We start from the raw sequence: 8,042 nt of genomic DNA on the forward strand, positions 1-8,042 counted from the left end.
AAAAAAAACCCAAATTTCCTTGTGTTTTAAATCTTGTTATTAAAAAGGTTTTAGAAATCTAATTAAAAAAACCCTTTCCCTTTCCACACTCAAACCCAAAGGCCTTGATTTTGGGAAACAATCCTTTCACAGCGGGGAAAGGGTTTATAACCCAGACTGAAACATGGATGGCTCCCTACATGCAAATTTCCCCTTCCTTTTCCCAAAAATCTTGAAGGGAAAGGTTTTTTTAATTACCCCAAAGGTCCATTTTAAATTCAAGTTCCCGTTCAATAGTAAGCTTCTTGGAAAAACTGCGGGGGCCACTTCGGAAGTTTTGAACCCAGGGCGGAAACTAGTAAACCATCCCTCTAGGGCCAAAAAAATTAAATTTTCGACCTAACAAAAAAAAAAACAAAAAACAAGGAAAAGGGGGCCTAATTACAGAGGCATAAAAAATTTTGCAAAAAATTAAAATCCAAAACAAAATTTTAAATTAAAAAATACCTATTTTCCAAACACCAAAAACCTATATGAAATCTGAAAAAATGTTTAAAAACAAATCCCATTTACAAAATTTACAAAATGAACTAAAACCATTTTCTTTTAATTCAGTTTTTCCCCATTTCCCAATCTCTAAAATTTCAACCAAAATTTAAAAAAAAAACCCATGTTTTTTTAGTTGTAACCTAATCCTTTTTGTCTTTTTTCTTTTTTTCATGTTCCACAACTCTTTTCCATTCAGTTTCCTAAAATAAAATTTGTGCTTTTAGTCAGTAAACTTCATGGCAGGGAAATCTTTTTTAATTTATATCATTTTTATTCTTTCCCTAGATTCTATTTGTTTTTCCAATTAGGAACTGTAACATTCTTCAGTAAAGGTTTTCATTTGATAACTTTATTTTCTTATCTTTATACTTCCTGTTTCGGTTTAAAATTTAACATTCCCTTTGACACCCAAAAAATTTTCACTATAAAGTTCTTCCCCCGGAAATTTTTTAAATCTTCCCTTGATTCATTATAGCATAATTACTGTTTCAAGGATTTACTATTTTTATAAGCTACTCATGGGTGATCACCCACCAACTCATTTATATGTTCATCTGATGATAAGATGTGCCAATTCTTCCTGATAATGTTCATAATCTGCCTATTGTCTGAAGTATATGTTAAAGTCAACTTGTTGACATTTGCTACCTCAGTGGTTGGGGGTACCCTACTACGTGTTTTGGAGAAGTGAGGTTTGGCTCTCCCTTACCACTCCTTTTAACCTTGGTGGCATATTTTTCACATAAATGTGATGAATATCCTCTATTCATTAAATGAGTTGTAACTCCTTAAAAAACACAATCTAGATGTTGATCATGACTAGTAAGGAAGGAAGATCGCAGAAACTGCGTCTAAGTCACATTCTCAAATACATGTGGAGGGTGCATGCTAGATCTTTCTAATAGACTATTAGTCCAACATTTGTTCCTATGTATTTTAGTTTTAATGATACCTGTTTCAAGATATATATGTATGTTCAAAAAATCAATTTTCTCATTAGATTTCTGCATGGTGAATTTAAGAAAGTCAGTGGTGTGTTCTAAATACACCAAAAATGCATCTAGAGTATTATCATCTCCTTGCCAAATCAAAAAAAATATCATCCACAAAATGTTTGTAGTGATATAAATGTGAAAAAAACCTGCTGTGGCCATTCAAGACATAGTCCCCCTCCCATTGTGCCATAACCATGTTGGCATATGAGTTGGCACATGAGGTACCCATGGCCACCCCCTGTTACTGTAGAAAATACTCTTCATTAAACATGAAAACATTGTTTTCTAATATGCTCTCCACCATCATGCATAACAGATCTATATGTCTAGATGAGTATTCAGAGTGTTTAGATAGGTACTGTTTAATACAAGTCACTCCCTGTTCATTGGGTATCACTGTGAACAAAGAACAGACATCTAACATCACAAAAGTGAATACAGCAGGTAAAGGGTGCTGTTCTATATGTTCAAATAAAGTAGTTAAGAAATCTTTAGAACCTTTTAAAATTACTTTAGATTTGTCTATGACAGGTCTCAAGTTTTTTTCAACATATATAGACATAGGCTCAGTGAGCCATCCTCTTCCAGATACTATAGGCCTAAGTGGGGGTTCTACCATAGATTTATGAACTTTAGGTACTCCTTTAATTATAGGGATGACAGGATGAGTTACTATTAAATAATCATACAGTTCTTTAGAAATCAAGAAACTGTTGAAAATATCATATAAATCATCTGTAATTGTACTGCTTATCTTAGGTATAGTACGCATATAAATTTTGTCATATGTGTCAGAGTCAGAAAGCATACTATTCGTTTTATCAATGTAATAACTCCTAACCAAGATCACCACTGCCCCTCCCTTGTCTGCTGGACAAATTATAATATGTTTATTATTGCTTAATGTTTCAATGGCTTTATGTTCCAATTTAGACAAGTTGAAAAATTGTTTAGCTTTTCTACCTTTATCAGTGTGAATTGCATGTAGATCTGTTTCACATGTTTTAATAAAAGCTTCCAACAATGGATTTAAATGAGGAACATAAACACTCAGTTTCTTAAATGTAGTAGTTTTCTCATTATCAGAATACATCAATTTTAACATAATGTTCCTGCAAAACAGGTTCACTTTCAAAATGGTGTCACAAATGTTGCTGTGAGTTGCTGGAACAAAAGTCAGTCCTTTGCTTAACACTTTCTTTTCATCTACATTCAGCATGTACTGTGACAAGTTATATATCAATGTGTGTTGTTGTTCAGTGACCATAACTTCTTGACTGATGGTGTCCCCACTGAATCTCTGGACAAATTCCTCCTCTTCCTGTTGCTGCTCCTGAACCTGTCTGGTCCTGTATGTTTCCTTATGGGTAGAGGTAGTTGGGGAAAAAACCTGTTGATCCACTTGTAAATGCATGGAACCTGCTTTAGGTCTGATGTCCTCTTCTTGGTGTACCAATATGATGACATCACTGCTGTTGGTAGATGTCGTTTTGCATTGCTGTTGGATGCTGGGGTAATCATTGAAGGAGTAGATGTACCGGAACTGGTGTTAACCATTGCAGGGACTTCCTGCTGATTGTTCAATGTTCTGTCTATTGGCTTACTGCGTTCAGGTGGCCAAGAAAATACTTGGCCTGCTTGAAAATCAGTTAAGTCCCGTGCTAATTTCTTATGCTTCTGTATCTGTTGTTTCTTTTCAAATGTATGCATATAATCATACAATCGTTCTATAGTGTCCATTGCTATCTCCTTTGGGAAACTCTCTTGTAACTGTTGTAACAAACTTTGTAAGTCATTTACTAAGGCCTCCTGAGTCGGTCTGAACAATTCTACTAACAAATGCATATAATTCATGCTTGTCTCCAAGTTAATTTTCTGCCACTTGGCTAAAAGTTGAGGTATTGTGAGCCACACGTGGACATGACCAAAACACATAGGCCTCTGGGTATTACATGATGATGTAAACAGGCCTCAATGTACTTGGTTTGCCATTGCAATTTCTTTAATTTCACCATTTTCTCCTCAAATTCTCTTTGTATATTCAAGAGTGCCACTGTATCATATGCTGGTATTTCAGTTTTGTCACTCAATAAGCAGTTCATAATATCAATAAATGGATTATTATTGGTATGCAAAAGTTCAGTGAATTTCTTATTCAGGTTCCTTTTGATAGGATTATAACCCAGTTCAATTGAATGACTTTCTGCTATGCTCCAAATAAGGTGAAAATGAAATGAAAAAGACACAAAAAATCTCACCACGTCAATGGATGAAACAAACTCCTAGTACAAAACGTAATCAAAATGCAAATCCAAGGAGGCGGTAAATACGGCAGTTAAAATATAACTTGAGTTTAATGAAGTATAAGCACTTTCGCATTGCTTCCACAATACTTCTTCAGGTACAATAAAATAACATCTCAAAATGCTTGTATTTGTCTCCATAAACCAACAGAAATACTAGGAATAGTCAAATGACATATGAAACAATCACCTGACTCTTCAGTTATACTAGTCACCTGACCTAAACTCCAGCTTGCAGAATCCCAAATAGCACATTCATCATAAAAAACAAATATAAAACATTCAGCCTATGATGCAAAGCTGAAAAGCTAGTAAAATGAACATATACATTTCCTGAATAAAATATACATACATGTTTATATATATCAAACAGTTCTCATACTATCAAAAGCATTATCATATTGATAGCAGTCAAACACCCCTAATGGTAGTCATAAGAACCACCAAATAAACACATACAAGGCTTTTTAATGACCCCTTCAAGATGTAAACATAAGGCATGCATCACTGTGCCATTTCTGTTTGAATTTCTACGACCTTTCCATATAAAAAAAAAAACAATAAAGTTTGTAAAAAACACATATCCTCACTCCCATGGCTTCCACTTAACACAACTTGTAACTAATCAGTAAATATATCTATTTCAAATGAGTCTGCATACACTTGCCATTTCAAAATCAAGTTAAACAGTCCATGCATGTAGATCTAAACAACAACAGTCTTGTATATATAAAGAACAGTAAGATAAATCAGAAATACTTATATAGATACCCCCCTGGTTTTACTAAGCACATCTTGTCATAAATCAACAAGTTTATCTATTGTAAATGAATTGGCATATTAATACCTTTTCAAAGTCAACTGTTATAGTTTATGCATGCAGATCTGGGAGACACGGATCGGCTCACTGAGCATAGACTAATAGTTAAACCTTCCTGCTATCCAACATGCTCATTGCACATGAAAAAAGTTCTATTCTAATTTTTACTAGCCAAAAGCTCCACTTTTATGCATGAGTTCATTCAGACCAATTGCTGAATGAATGTAAGCTTCCTTAGGTCAAAACTACCTGGGTTGTAATCAGCATTCTAAAGGAGAGTCTCTCTCTGAATTCATTACAGGATAGCTAGTATAACTAGTGTCCTCTAGTGGTCAATGAAAAATATGAATCAGTCTCACTAAGCTAACTAAAAAAATTCTCATATAATGCAAAAAAATACAAGTGAATGAACTAATGAGAAAAAAATTAAAAACACCTAAATTACAAAGCTGCATAAAAAATTCATATGCAAAAACATAACTAAAAATGCCTAGTCCTAAACTTTGAATGTATACAACAAATACCTATGTGTTTGAAATGCACCTAAACTACAGTGATATGAAATGCTGAAGCAAGTGCATACAATACTGTGATAATCCACAGGTACGGACATAAAATAAATATACCTACAAATTAACTGAAAAACGACATATATCTAAATAAATGCAGGTAATTATCTAATAATTGGGTTATCTGCTAGAAAAGGCTTTAAGCAAACACTCTCATTTAAACCATGTTTCCTGTCAGCTTGTAACCTAATAATCCATTTTTGCTCTTATTGTTCAGTTTTGTTCACCATGTTTTCAATCTCATATTATCATTCAACCATTGTAATACTAAAAAACTAAAACTATATGCTGTGTTACTGTCATGTACATGCTTGGCCATTGCCACTGTAAGATCTTGTTTCTTAATTTTATATGAATGCTTGTGTACTCCTTCCCTCAGCGTTCTATTTGTTTTTCTTGCATAAAAACTGTAGCATTCCTTGCAGATAGCAAGGTAAACTGCATTATGCATGGAACAATCTGCATCAAACGTCTTCTTATATTCCTTACCCACATCTGTACCTTGAACAGTACTGCATGTGTTAAATTAGACATTTGGCTGCCATTATGTTTGCATTCTATAGCTATTACAGTATAATACTTGACTGCAGCACCTTACCTTACAGCCTAAATGCATACAATTGTACTGCAATGGTTAAATCAAGACAAACCTGATGTACGCAATTTACCTTGGTATTATTGGTCCATGTGTTATTGTAGAACAGTTGGCATTATTAATCTCTTGACAAACAGCCATAAATTCCACAGTTATTGCACTACAGACTTTTATGTATATACTTTAATGCAGTTTCTGGTACTGTTTTGAGTTTTTATTGGACAACAGTTGTAATTATTAAGGTCTTGCAGTACAACTCTACTCCCACAGTTATTGCACTACAGACATTATTGCATATACTTTAATGCAGCTAATGTCATTGTTTCATTTTTTTATTGCACTACAGTTGGCATTATTCATTTATTGCACTACAGCTCTAAGTCCACATTTATTGCAATACAAACTTTAATGTACATACCTTATTGCAGGTAATGCTTTACTCTTTCTTGCTAATTTCATTACAGTTAACATAATACATCCATACTCACCACACTCATGTCGCAACCTGACCAAGCACCTGGCATGCACCTCAAGATTGCGATCTCTTTCCTCTGCAATTGTTGGGAGAGAAGCACACCATTATGCATACCAGTTTAGCAGACATTCAGATTGGATATTGGAGAAACAGAGATAAAACTACTTACATACATGTGGGACATTCCCTGCCCAAAATTCTTAGACCCAGGTGTCTAAGAGATCCTCCTTTCATCTTTTCAGGCCATCATGGTGGTGATGACACTGTTCACCTGTGAGGGGGATACCAGTTGCACTGGCGAGTTCCCTTGCCAGCTGGTCCCAGGCCTCCACCTTGCACTGTGAGCCCTGGTAACCTCCCTGCAGCAGCCGGTCTTCATGTTTTTTTAGTAGAAGTTTGAACATGACCCTGGACTCCAGAATGCCCCAACACTGCACCCAAAAGCATAGATCCTCACCAATGCCTGCCATAGTATCCTTCAGAGACAGAACTCCAATGGATTATGCTGTATTCCCGCCTATTGGGCTTAATATAGCCTGTTTTCCTACCCTTACATACCATTGGGAAAAAATTAAAAATTGTGGCACATTGCTTTTCAGGCACAAACCAGTGCAGTTGAGCTGCACAGTGCAAAAACTTGAAAACCCATATGCTTAACAGTGTTTATCTGTGCACAAACCAGATAAGCAGAATTGAGCAGTGCATAAACATTTTCAGCCATTATTGTGTTTATGCGGTGCTTAACAGGTATTAGCAGGTCTTACCAGAGCTTAGCTGAGTGCAGTGGGCCAGAATTTAAAAATAATTGGTATAATTTGTATTTCAAAAAAATAAATACTTATTTTCCCTTCCATGTATTCAAACCCTGAACCTACTGCTCATGAGGCCATCTCTTTATCCATTTAGCTATGAGGATATGTAAAATTCAGCTATACCTTTACATATACCTCTGAACTGCCTATAAGCACTGCTGAGCACCATGCCATGCTGCACAAAGCCACTCAGTTATGCTTAAACATGACCTTTAAATAAATAAGTAATTGTATCTGGTTTCTATTTTCAGATGTCTGGCAGGTGTCTTGGCACTGCTTAGGATTGCTTCTTTCCAATCTGTGCTGTGCAAACATGCTTTTCTAAATAAATAAATAAATAAATAAACACTTAATAAAATAAACATTGACATTATACAATTGTTCAGTGCAGCGAGTGTCTTACTCATCTATGGGCACGGTTGGCACTACACTCCCTACTCTGATTCAATAACCCTGTTCCATGACTCTCTCTTGACAACAGGCCATGATTAATCTGCATGGCATACTGCAAAGGGGGAACCATGTACACAGACATGGTAACATTTCATGTAGGCTCTACACTGTGCCTACATGGATTTTATTAAATCCTGAGGTTAGTGATTTGAAGCTGCAACTTTCCTTGCATCTACTGCTGCTGCTGTTTCTGTGTGACTAGTGAGTCCTTGTTATTATTTTAAACTGAGTATCTCTTTAGTTGCTTGCCCCTGCTGTAAACCTGACTTTGGAAGTTCATTTCATTATTATCATCTTATTTCCTCATACTACTGAGCATTAGAAGATTAAATTGGTAAGGCCATCCCCTTAAACTGTTAAAGCAAACTTACTCTCTGTTTCATACCTCCCTGCTAGTATAATGCACATTGTAAAGCTTAGAATAGTAACCTTTTTTTCCATTTTATTTTTAAAATCTGCAACATCAGGGACATGCATATCAGTTACTGTGAA

The sequence above is a fragment of the Protopterus annectens genome, chromosome 2.part1 (genome assembly GCF_019279795.1).
Source record: "Protopterus annectens isolate FY-2018-M chromosome 2.part1, PAN1.0, whole genome shotgun sequence".
Classification (NCBI taxonomy): domain Eukaryota; kingdom Metazoa; phylum Chordata; order Ceratodontiformes; family Protopteridae; genus Protopterus; species Protopterus annectens.